At 41.6% G+C, this 13,126-nt stretch overlaps 1 protein-coding gene across 3 annotated transcripts in view; it reads left to right on the forward strand.

Moving 5' to 3' along the window:
- The window catches only part of LOC146797807 (F-box only protein 2-like), a 141,849-nt gene that overhangs the window by 39,597 nt on the left and 89,126 nt on the right, over positions 1–13,126 (forward strand). The gene's annotated exons all lie outside the window — the stretch shown is intronic.

Raw genomic sequence — 13,126 nt, forward strand, 5'->3', positions numbered from 1 at the left:
AGTCATCCGGGGTCAGTTCACACTAGGCTTGTCAGCACTGCTCTCGGTGCTGTGAGTCAAAGCACTCGTAAGTAGGCCGGGCAAGACAGCTCCCAGATGTCTTTTGTGCAAGGAACTGTATGCATGAACCCTTATCAAATTGGGGTAGCTTGTGCTCTATGGATGCTGTTAATTGTTCTGTGTCAAGTATCTCCCACAGTTTCTGTAGCCAGTCGACATGGGTCAGTGTGTCTGTGACCCACTTTGATAAATTGACTTGTTTGGCCACACTGAGCGATAATGAACTTGCTTTCCCTGTTGCAGAGCGCAATGAGTAAGTCAAAGCTTTAGGTAGCTCTAATAGTATGTAACTAGGGAATTTGGACATGTCTGTCTCATGCATCTCATTAATGACTTTCATCATGTTGTTCCATTACGATTTTAGTTTGGGGCAGTGCCATAGAAGTTGGAGGGTCTGCATTATGTAGAGGATCTTTGGAAGGAGGGTCATTTTGATCACAGCCATCCTACCCAACCAGGAGATGGAGCCACCCCTCCAGATTTGTATATCGGACCCAGCGGACGCTAGCAACTTAGTGTAGTTATGTACTGTTGTTTTCTGAATTGATAAGTGTATTTCGAGGCCCAAGCACTGAACATTTCGAGTGGCCCATGCGAAAGGAAAGAGGCACTCAAGCTGGGTCTTATCACTCTGGAGAATAGCAAGGTTCAGGGCCTGTGAATTCTCTATGTTGACTTTGAAGACAAACACTCTTTCAAAGGCTTCAAGTTCTTGCTGGAGTGACGGTAATGAGGTTTGTGGCTGGGTAAGGGCAATCATAACATCATACACATGAAGGTCAATTTTATGCACCTGACGGGCCATGATGATGCCTTTGACCTGGAGGTTCATGTGTATCCTTTCAGCTAAGGTTTCCATGTAGAGCACAACAAGAGTGGGGACAGGGGGTATCCCTGTCTCGTGCCTCTTGCTGTGTTGAATGGCCACAAGGTCAGCACGTTAACTCTCACCTTAGCCACGGGCTTGGTGTAACTGCAATTCCCGAATTTGGTACTGGCCGTCCCTGTCCAGCACCTGTTAGAGGAAGGGCCAGTGCACATGCTATCAAATGGTTTCTCCGAATCTATGAACAGCAAGATTGCAGATGTCCAGGGGTGGCTTACTGTATCTATAAAGTTCCGGAGTCGTTTGTATTATCACTAGAGCACTTTTAGGTATGAAGACTGCTTGGTCTGGATCTACCAACGTCCTGCATAGAGGGGCCAAGACAGGCCGCTAGACTGCAGGTAAAGATCTTGGCATCGACATTTAGCAAAGAGATGGGCCTATATCATGAAGTTAGAGTGGGATCTCTCCCGGGTTTGGGAATCACTGTGATAGTTTCCTCCCTCATTTTGTTGAAGGATGTGCCCACTTTGCTAAAGGAATTATAGAGGCGGTTAAGGATAGGTGCCAGTTGGGTGGCAAACAGCTTTAAGAAGCAAGAGGTGAATCTGTCTTGCCCTGGTGCCTGGCCTGGCTGAAGTCTTCGAAATAGCCGCAAGGAATTCATCCTCTTGTAGATCCATTTCCAGTTGGAGGGCGTCTCCCTCTGGGATATGCATAGTGATTGCCTGGGACAGGTAACTTGTGGTGCCCATAAAGGTTAACATTTCTGTCGAGTTCAAGTCGGCATAGAAGCGTTCAAATTCCTGTGCTATTGCTATGCCATTGTGTGAGTTTTGCCCCTGTGGTTCCAGAATTTCAGCTATTCTCTGCCTGTGTGTTTGAGCCATCACCCTGTGAGAGAGTAGTTGCCCAGCTTTAATCTTCTCTGTGTATTACTTCTGTATGGTGCAGAGGAGAGCGTATTCCGCTTTGGCCATATACATCGCCCTGAACTGTCTTCTAGGCAGTGTTATTTGACTCCTCACTTTCTGGGTGCCCGATTCTTTGTAGACCTCCTTAAAATCTTTCACCTGTATTTCCAGGGTGGTGCATTTGTCCTTCCTGTCCTTGTTCAGTCTTGCGGAAATGGCTATGAAGGTGCCTCCAAGGACAGATTTTAGGGTGTCCCAGAGCAGGGACAAAAAGGTGCCTGGTGCTTCAGTAGTATAGAAGAAAGTGTGGGGGACCCCTTTGACTGCTTTTAGGTCGAAATGTGCACTAATAGTTTGGGGTTAAGATGCCAAGTCCAATAAGACATGAGTGAACTAAGGATACTCAGAGTGATCGAGAAAGGAGAGTAGCGGCCCTAATTTCTACAGTTACCGCGAAGCGGGAGGACGTCAAAAAATAGTCTATCCTGGCATAGATTTGATGGGATGCTGAGAAAAAGGTATAATCCTTCTTAGTTGGATTTGGCGCTCACTGCATACCCAAGAAGCCCACCTCCTGCAGCCATTGAAGGCCTGCAGTTATGTAGGTACCCGTTTGTCCTGCTCTGTGTGCTGATTTGCCTATAAGTGTATCAGGGACGGTGTTGAAGTCACCTCCTATTAGTATGTCAGTGTCAGGTTAGTCAGTGTATGCTCTAGGGCATTGAGGATGAATTCCTATTGGTGATCATTGGGGGCATAGATGATGGCTAGAGCAAAGCTATGCATGTATATCAAGAGTCTCAATGAAAGAAGTCTGTTTGGTAATTCTGCTGGTGGCTGAAGAACTTGGCCCTGGAATTGTGACTCCTGCCTTTTTCCCTCGTCCGGAAAATAAGTATTGCCGGTCGAGGCTTCCTGTCTCCTATGTGTAAGTCTCCTGTAGAAGTCAAATGTCACATTTGGAGTCTCTAAGCATAGAGTGTTGTGCTAGTCCTTTTGCCTGAGCTTTTGGATCGCAAACATTCAAGCTCACGATTTTGACCAGGTGTAAGGGACAGAGGTGGTTTTGCTGTTGAATTGAAGGGGAAGCGAGCGATCAGCAAACCCAAACTGACAGCCAGGACAGTCCACCTCAGGGCAATGCAATCTGTCAAGCACCCAGGTGCTCCATAAATGCTAAGGAGAGTTATCAGAGAAGCAAGAGCACTCATCCGCTTCCACCATGACATCCAGAAGAACAGTGTGATCGGAGATAATGTAGTTGGCGAGCGATAATTTCAGCGAAAAAAGGAAAAGCGAGTTAACAAGTATATAAGGAAAAGGCAGAAAAAAAGACCAATGAGGAGATTTGCAAAGCATGTTAAAATTTCCAAATTCTCCACCACTGGATAACCAAATAATCGAACGCGACTAATCATTGAAAAATAATTCAAACCACTCTACCACGGAGCAGACCGGCCTACAAGTTAAAGAGATCGCTAACGTCCTAAGTCCCTTGGCAGGGAATTTTCTAACTGGCATAAGTCAAGTTAAACAGGTCCATCCAGTATCCATTCAAACGACAGACCAACCCTATGAACTACAGACCTAATCACGCTTTTTGGAGTTTACTGATCTATTTCCATCTGGAAATGACCCACTCAATTGGGAGCGAATTACGAACCTAATTCAAAAGATACATCCGCTCCAAACCTTCTCAAGCACAGAAATGAAACTGGTAGTTTTTCCGTTAAAATCTGAAACCACAGTGGCTGTAGTGGAATTCTGGTCCCCGGTGATCCCAGGAATTATTCTACATCAAAGAGAAATTTTGTTTAAAAATGGATACGATGTCATAGCAACCACCAATAAGGGTCTTCATAACCGGAATCCCTTTAAAGAGATCATTAACACGAAAAATCATCTACCCGCCCAAGTTTATAAAGGTTTAACTGACTCAATAAGTACTCCCGATTAGGAATTGAGAAAAAAAAATCTGGAATAAATCCATACCTAAGGAGGAGATAACAGATGCAAAGCATTGGTCCTGGATTGCGGAGAACTTAAATGGTAATAAACAGGGAAGGGCGAACATACTCCCTCTTTAGCCAAGGTTTGAGCATTGTCTCCTGGAATATAGCGGGGAAAAGTCAGGAGAAATTCGCAATGATACTGGAAGACGACCCGGGGATCGTGGCACTCCAGGAAACTTGGTCAACCACAACCTTTTATTTAGACAAATACATTGTATATGACATCCCAGCAGAACCAGTTAGCCGGTGTCACGCCAAAGGCGGACTTGCAGTACTTCTTAGCGAAGACTTTCTCTGGGACCAGGAGATCATACCTATGAAGTCACTGAACAGTCAATGTATTAAGATCAAGTGCCAGAAGGAGCAAATGGGCATACCAAATGATTTACTTATCTTTAATCTATATATTCCTCCTGGTCCCAAATTCGATCCTCTTATGTGCGAAATACTCCAGGAAATGGAAGAGGTGGTAGAAAATCAAGGATTCCCGTCAATATTCCTTACAGGTGATTTTAACGGGAAAATCTCCAATGATCTACTGGAGAAATGGGAATATGGACAACAAGAGGAGGTCCCGTCAATATCTACCCATACCTTTCCCGCAGGAATCAAAGCTGATAAACGAGGGAAAGTGATACTTTCCTCGCTCCCAACTATTAATGGAGTCATCTTAAATGGTAACATCGAAGGTGACATACCGGCAGCCCGTACAAGAAAAGGTATTTTTAATTCCTCAATACTAGATTATATGATATGTAGCCAGGATCTGTTCAGGAGAATAATACACTTAAGCATCAACTTCAATCAAGCAGTGATCACGCAAGCTTAAAACTCACCACTGGTTTAATAGTAAAATCTAGCTCTACAGGTTACAATATGTTCTCACAAAGTCCAGCACAGGTGAACCAGGGGCAAGGACGTCTCATTTGGAATATTCGAGTACTCGATAACGATAAAATAAGGAAAACCCTAGTGCAAATACTTGCGAATTCAGACCTCACAGATCCAATAGCAAAGTTTGAAGTTACTCTAAAGAAATTGGAATGTCTGCAAGGATTTTTTTAACCAGCTTATCTCTCACTCAAGAAAACACAAAAAGAAACATATGGATATATATGCAATACAACTCAATAAATTAATTCAGGCACAATTTTTACAGTATTCCGAAAGTAGACAAAAGGAAATTATAATGCTTACAAATCGCCATCGAAGGGCAAAAGATAAGCAAAGAAAAGCGCAACAGGATAAGAAATGGATGGACATCCAGATCGCAGTTGAGCAAAAAACATGCGTGAATACTGGGCCCTCATTGCAAAAGAAACGGGCACAAAAAAATCCTTACAATCGCCACCAGTTCCTCCAAGAGAATGGGAAAGGTATCTAACAAGTAAGTAAGTAAACGTTTATTGTTTAGTTAATTAAAACCGTAACAAATGATTAAAAGAGAAATTGTCCTTTACAATAAAACAGATAAAAAAGCACGTTAACAAGTGTACATCAGTAAATCAATCGTTAATATAAAAAACCTTTTTGTTTTGAGATTTCATATTCCTTTCAAACGCTTTTCAAAAGCTATCAGGAACTTTATCAGCTTGCAATTCATTATGAGGGATGTTGAGTCCAAAGCACCAATAATGGCAGACCTGCAGGTACGTAGTCTCTTGGCCCTAAAAATGTACTTTAAAAAGTACGTACGCTCCTGGTTCAGAGACTTACAGTGGCATACAATGTGGATTAAATTTTCTTTTGTAGTGCCACATAGACGACAGACATCTGAGTCTGGTCGTTTCCAGACCGGTTCGTCTGCCAGAGTTGGTAATTTACCAAATCTCACGGCCATTAGCCTCTTTTTGATGAAAACCGAATATGTTGTTTCTAAGTAGGCAGCCGGGGTAAGTTTTTTATAACTGTTAATCACAGACCAAGAATGGGAGCGGTCTGAAAAGATGGCTTTGTCTGTAATTAATGAATGAAATTTAGCCCCCTTATTTAGTGCCTGTTTAAAGGAAATATATGGCAGATCTTTGTCCCAAAGTTTGGCGGTGCATGTTTGCTCCAAAGCACAAGTCAGATATTTATTAGCAGCTGAGTTTTGTTGGCTTTCTAGTTCCTGCCACAAGAATCGGTTCATAGTATTATTTGTAGAGTTCATTTTAATTCGATACCATACTCTGATGCTTGTGTAAAGTCGTCCCAGTGACTCATTCATTACGCCAAATTCTAGACGCACCTGAGCATGTGAAGCTGAGCTTGGTAGTTTTAAGACCTTCTTATAAATTTTTGTGATGAGGTTATTTAAAATAACTGCGTCCTTGCCATGCATTGCTACACTGGCATACGCTAGGGTAGGAAGAACTTTGGTGGCCATCACTGTCAATAGGGGAGTAAACGAGGGACCTTCCAATTGTTTTGAAAGTATGCTTAAAGCAAATATTAAGGCTCCTGCTCTTTGCGTCATGTATTTTTTTTGAGCGTTTAAGTTCAGTTTGTCGTCGATATAATATCCTAAATATTTGTAATTTGATACTCTTTCCAGGAGTTTTCCTTCAAGCATGATATTAAGATGCGCAGATCTGCGGTTGGTTATTAACATTATCTTTGTCTTGGACAGATTAAGAGCTAGGTTATTTGCCTCCAGGAACTCCGATGTTACTGCTAATAGTCTAGACAGGCCCACTTTGGTTAGGCTCAAAAGCACAATGTCATCAGCATAAGCCATATGAGTGAGTTGGAAGTTGCCAAGTTTCGGTGCATGAGCATTACAGTTGTTTAATTTGCCCGAAAGGTCAGAAATGAATAAGTTAAATAGTTGTGGTGCTAAGACGCAACCCTGTTTTAATCCGATCGATGTATAGACTTTTCTTGATAGATGTGAACATTCACCCAGCTTGATTTGTGTCCAGGTCTCAGAGTAAAAGAGGAGTAGGCCCCTAAGTATCCCTTCCGGTATGGCCCATCTTCTTAACTTCGCCCATAGTAGCTTGCGGTCAACACTGTCAAATGCCGCCTGCAGGTCAATAAAACAGAGGTTAAGATCCTGTTTAGCGTGCAGGCATTTTTCAGCTATCATGGTTATTGACAGTATGTTTGACATTGTTCCGATTCCAGCCCTGAATCCAGTCTGGTTAATTGGGATCATTACTTTGTCTTCTTCCCAAATTACCAGATCTTTTAGAAGGAGTGATGCGAAGTATTTAGCTTCTATATCCTGGAGTGTTATTAGGCGATAATTTAGAGGATTAGCTCTGTCTCCTCCTTTATATATAGGCGTGATGATAGAGCCTTTCCAACTTTCAGGAATTACGATTACGGTTTTGAACATCTGCAAAAAGTTTTTCTAGCGATGGGGCCCAAAATTCTGGTGCTTGTTTAAAGGCAATTTGCGGGATACCATTTGGTCCCGGTGCCCCATTGCTTTTACCCTTTCTAATAATGGTGATTATCTCCTCCACTGAGTAGGCACCAGCTGTGGTCGCGGAGTGTACCGAATTCCTTGGGACCATTGTTGTTGGATAAATACGGCATTGATCTTTGCTATTATTCGTATAGGAATCCCCCAAGATGAATTGCTGCCCAAGTGCCTTCATTGGGTTTTCTGTAAATTTTGACGACAGAAAAGTTGCCCATTCGGATTCTTGGATATTTGATGTTAATACGTTTCGCGGTCTTACTAGCTGGTTTATAATTTTCCAAAATTTATTTGAGTCCTGAGGTTTAGTACTAGCCAATAAATTGATCCAGAATTCATCATTCGACTCCCTTTTATGCTCCCAAATCTTTTTTTTATATAACTTTCTTTGAGCAAGAAAGGTTACCAGATAGCTCCGGTTGTTAATGTTTAGTTGCAGGTTTTTTTGGCTTCTTCGCAACACCCTTCTTAGTTCTTGTAGCTCCAACGGCAAGTTCTTTCTTAGGTTCTCTCTCTTAGCCCTTATTTTAAGTGATTTCATTTTTGTCTGTAGTTTCTCTAAAAAAAGGGACCAGGCTTGAAGTTTGTCCATTGTTGCACTTTCCAACTCTTTCAGTATGACCTCAATTATTGCGATCCAATTCTCGTCGTTCAAGCTATTCCAATATATACGTTTTAGATTGAGTGTACCTAGTTGGCCCTGTAGGGAACAGGCAGGTTGAAGTGTTTCTGCAAAGGAGTTGAGTTTAAGATGTTGCATCCCGTGATCACTCATTGGTGTATATTCTATGTAAAAGGTAAGTAATTGGGGGATCAATTGAAGACTAACAATGGTAAAGTCCAATATTGATTGGGTGTTTGTCCCATAATATGTTTTTTTCGGGGGTCTATCTTCTTCTGTCCTGCCATTCAAAACTCGCATGCCTAAGTACTCCAGTTCCGTTACCAGATGTTTGGCTAAGGTGTCCTTTCGGCTCTTTATTACTCCATTTGACTGCTGTGGAACATTCCAATGCATGTTCTCTTCAGTTAGTATCTCATCTTCCTCTGGAGTGTATATCAGGTTGGAATTAAAATCTCCTGTTAATATAATGTTCCAAGTTGGCTCTGTACTTCGTAGATTTAGTATTTCCTTACATAGCATATCATTTTTTATCTTTTTTGCTTGACGATTTGGTTGAATGTAATAATTGATTAGAATTGTCGTTTTGTGGCCGTATGCGTTTTGGCCAGATCATTTTACAAGCTGAATGCTTGGGTCTGGAGATTTAAGTTGTTCTGAATTGATTTTTAGGGTAGTAGACACATAAACTGAAAGACCGCCAATTGCTCGGCCAAAGGTTTTGCCTTTTTTCGCAGGTACCATGTATTGAATAAATCCAGCCAATGCGATGTCTTCCTGGAGCCAGGTCTCTTGGAGTGCAATTATGTCGGCATTGTCCCATTCATCCGGAGCAAGGCCGTCCTCCAACAATCTTTTTGCTCCAGCTATATTCCATGAGATTATGTGTATATTGTTCTTTACTACTTTATTCATTTCTGAACCGTTCGGTCAATTCCTCTGATTATTCAGCATACCGGGAAGCCATTTCCAATCGTCAGATGGCTCTACCGAGTCCCCCATTCTTTCGATGTCAGATACTTTGCATATGGTTTCTGCCTCACTTCTGCCTTTGGCGTTGTATAAAATAGAATAAACTGTGTTTTTCGGAGCAAGGTCCGCCATGCTCCTTGTAAGTTGTTGGCAACTCTTTGTCTTTAGGGGAAGCGGGTACCTTGGGGTGATTGGCTGTGATAATTGAATACCCCATGATTGGAATATATCCGATTTCCCTAGAATTAATTGTACTATCGCAGCGGTTTTCCAAGTTGTCATCGTTTGTTCATTTGTTAATTCTTTTGTGCTGCTTAAAAATTGTACTCGATCTAGATCGGAAGATTTAATGGCAGTCAGATCCTTAATTTCCTTCATCAGTTTTAAAATATTACTCCTATTTAGAATATCATGACTCCCTTGAGTTACGTACTCCGGGGTAAAAATAATTTGCAAACAAACATCGTCTAAATTCATGCTGTCTGACGCAGGCTTCGTTACCACCTCATGCTTTGACTGCGTATTTTCTTTATTCGTAATGCAGAAGCTTAGTTTTGTCTGGACCTTGTTTCGCTGGGTGACTGATGTTAGGTTATGAGGCGTTGGCCCAAGATTATACAAGGAGAACGAGAGGGCAGAAAGCATGAAACCCCAAGTAGATAAGACCAGAGTAACCACTTTCGACAATCTTGCTCCATCATCCCCCCAAAATCGAACTTATTATAAGAAAAGCAAGATCTGCAGCAATGGGCCCAGATTTGATACCGATAAAGGTGCTCCAAAAGAATTCAAAGGAGTGAAGCTTGTTCCTAGCTCCTCTCTTTTCTTATTGCTTTATCACTGGCGAAATTCCTAGTTCCTGGAAAGGAAGTATATTCATTCCAATTCATAAGAAGGGCTCCGACAATTACAGAGATCGCCCTCCTGGATACTTCAGGAAAGGATTTTGCAGCCAGTGTACTGGAACATCTCAAAGAGTGGGCTTTTTCAACTGGATCCATACCGATCAACCCAGCTGGGTTCCGGAAAAAACATTCTGTAAATTATAATATAGCTATGCTCCAAGCAATAATTGATAAATACGTGGTCTCGAAATCACAGGTTGTCTACTCTGCCTTCATTGACTTCTCAACAGCATTTGACAGGATGGACAGACCAATACTCTGGCGAAAGCTACAAAAATTGGGAATCCCAGAAAATCTAATTCGTATAATTGTTGCACTACATTCAGAAACCTGGTGTCAAGTGTTACTTGGGCAAGAAAAGGGCATTACGTCCCCAATTAATACATCGAATGGACTTCAGCAAGAGTGTCTTTTAGCTCCTCTACTATTTTCTCTGTACCTCAGTGACCTTTCGGGTTGCTTTGTGCAGGTAAACAAGTTTCCTCTGAAAATAGCATTGTCTAAAATATACACCCTGCTGTACGCAGACGATGTGATTATTCTCGACCTTACTCCATTCGGTCTTCAAAGGAATCTGGATGCACTTTCAACATATACTGAAAATAATTATTTCTTAATCCCAAATATAGCAAAAACAAAATTAGTCCCTTTCCGAGGAAAACAAAAACATACCAACTACATCTGGACTTTAGGAGGGAAATTGCTGGAAAAAGTGGAAGAATACACCTATTTGGGGCGTATTTTTACTCAAACTTTAAAAAATCTTTCCCACTTCCAGCACTTGGTCCACAAAGCGGATGTATGACGTTACAACGCATACTATTACAACGCATACCTTTACAACGCATTTTTTACAACGCACAATCCATTACAACGCATGACATTACAACGCAGGACACTACAACGCATTTTTAAAAACTACCTTTACAACGCATATCCATTACAACGCATACTACCTTTACAACGCATACCATTACAACGCATAATATAAAATTGCATTTAAGGTAAGTATTAGATAGTATAGGGTTAAAAATTACTATTCTAACTCCAGGGGGTGCAACAGTAGGGTAAATGTTGGATAGTATAGGGGTAAAAATTACTATTCTAACTCCAGGGGGTGCAACAGTAGGGTAAATGTTGGATAGTATAGGGGTAAAAATTACTATTCTAACTCCAGGGGGTGCAACAGTAGGGTAAGTGTTGGATAGTATAGGGGTAAAAATTACTATTCTAACTCCAGGGGGTGCAACAGTAGGGTAAGTGTTGGATAGTATAGGGGTAAAAATTACTATTCTAACTCCAGGGGGTGCAACAGTAGGGTAAGTGTTGGATAGTATAGGGGTAAAAATTACTATTCTAACTCCAGGGGGTGCAACAGTAGGGTAAGTGTTGGATAGTATAGGGGTAAAAATTACTATTCTAACTCCAGGGGGTGCAACAGTAGGGTAAGTGTTGGATAGTATAGGGGTAAAAATGACTATTCTAACTCCAGGGGGTGCAACAGTAGGGAAAGTGTTGGATAGTATAGGGGTAAAAATTACTATTCTAACTCCAGGGGGTGCAACAGTAGGGTAAGTGTTGGATAGTATAGGGGTAAAAATTACTATTCTAACTCCAGGGGGTGCAACAGTAGGGTAAGTGTTGGATAGTATAGGGGTAAAAATTACTATTCTAACTCCAGGGGGTGCAACAGTAGGGTAAGTGTTGGATAGTATAGGGGTAAAAATTACTATTCTAACTCCAGGGGGTGCAACAGTAGGGTAAGTGTTGGATAGTATAGGGGTAAAAATTACTATTCTAACTCCAGGGGGTGCAACAGTAGGGTAAGTGTTGGATAGTATAGGGGTAAAAATTACTATTCTAACTCCAGGGGGGGGCAACAGTAGGGTAAGTGTTGGATAGTATATTACTATATTATGCGTTGTAATGATATGCGTTGTAATGGTAGTATGCGTTGTAATGGAATGCGTTGTAAAGGTAGTTTTTAAAAATGCGTTGTAGTGTCCTGCGTTGTAATGTCATGCGTTGTAATGGATTGTGCGTTGTAAAAAATGCGTTGTAAGTGTAGTGCGTTGTAAAAGTTGCGTTGTAAAGGTTGTTCCCCCCACAAAGCAGATGTTCACACTGGGGCGCTCCGAAGACTGTACTCCTCTGCCGGGCGCAGGCATTTCTTATCCCTTCTGCAGGTCTTTAGTACAAAGATTCCATCTGTTTTTTATATGCTCTCGAACACATCCCAATAAGTCAATGGCATTCAATACAACTTAAAGAAAGCCAGAGCCTCCGGAAACTAAATTAAAGTGCCCCAAGCTGTGCCCACGCAAGCCCTGCGTCTTGAGTTTTCTCTAACCAGTACATATGCCAGGCGAATTACCAGCATAATACGATGGGCATATAACATCTTGCACGCAGAACCAGGAACCCTAAGGGCACTGCTAAGATCGGAAATCTTTGAACAAGGATCTACAAAATGTTTTTCATCAAATATAACGTTTGCACTGAAGTTAACAGAATGTACAGTGGATCTGTTGAAATCCTGGACCCCGGCACACTTGAAACTTTTTTAAAACACTCAGCTCCAAGAATAAGTTACGATCTTCACATTTTACACTGTTCAAAACTGCTGCTATACAAGGCATATGCAGACTCAATGGAATTTAAGCAAAGGCAACACTATCTTACTTTTACTTTAAGTCACGGCGCCCGGCGATGCATGATTTTACTTCGACTTGGGATTCTCCCTTTTTATATCCCTAACTTGCAACTGGACACAAAATAAAAAAAATTCGGAAGCCTATGCGACCTCTGTCAAGGAGGAGTTCATGACTTGATACATGCACTGTTCATATGCCCTAATCCCACAGTTGTTGCTGCTAGAAAGAGGTTCATAAAGCCAATCCAAACAAAGTGCAACTGTACAAATGTATACAGTTTGATTTCTCTTTTAAAATCACCTCCTAATGAATTTACTTGTTATAACCTGTTCAAATTTTTAAAACTATTTATAAATTTATATTAGGATGAATGTTATAAAGTTTCTTAGTCACAGATGTAATTTTGCTGTTTTTAAACTTATTATTAGTTGTTCTCAGTAGAGAACAAAATCAAATAAAAAATGATTGATTCTTAGTTGGCGAGCGAGTACTGATGGACATGAAGTGAGTGGAGGAAGCCCCATCATCCCTATGCATCTGTAAAGCTGAGTTTATTGGTGGATGTGATCAATCCCTGGGCTTCCAACCCAGTGGTGGGGAGTCAACACTGCAGGCACCACAAGCATCCCAAGCATCCCAAGCATCCATGAGGTGTGACATCTGCACCCAGAGCCACTCTGTGGAGTCCTGGTCTGAAGAAGGACTTTAATGTTAGAGCTTATAAAGCAGGGCCGATCGCTCTCTGTGGTTCT

This window comes from Triturus cristatus, chromosome 9, assembly GCF_964204655.1.
Source record: "Triturus cristatus chromosome 9, aTriCri1.1, whole genome shotgun sequence".
Lineage (NCBI taxonomy): Eukaryota > Metazoa > Chordata > Amphibia > Caudata > Salamandridae > Triturus > Triturus cristatus.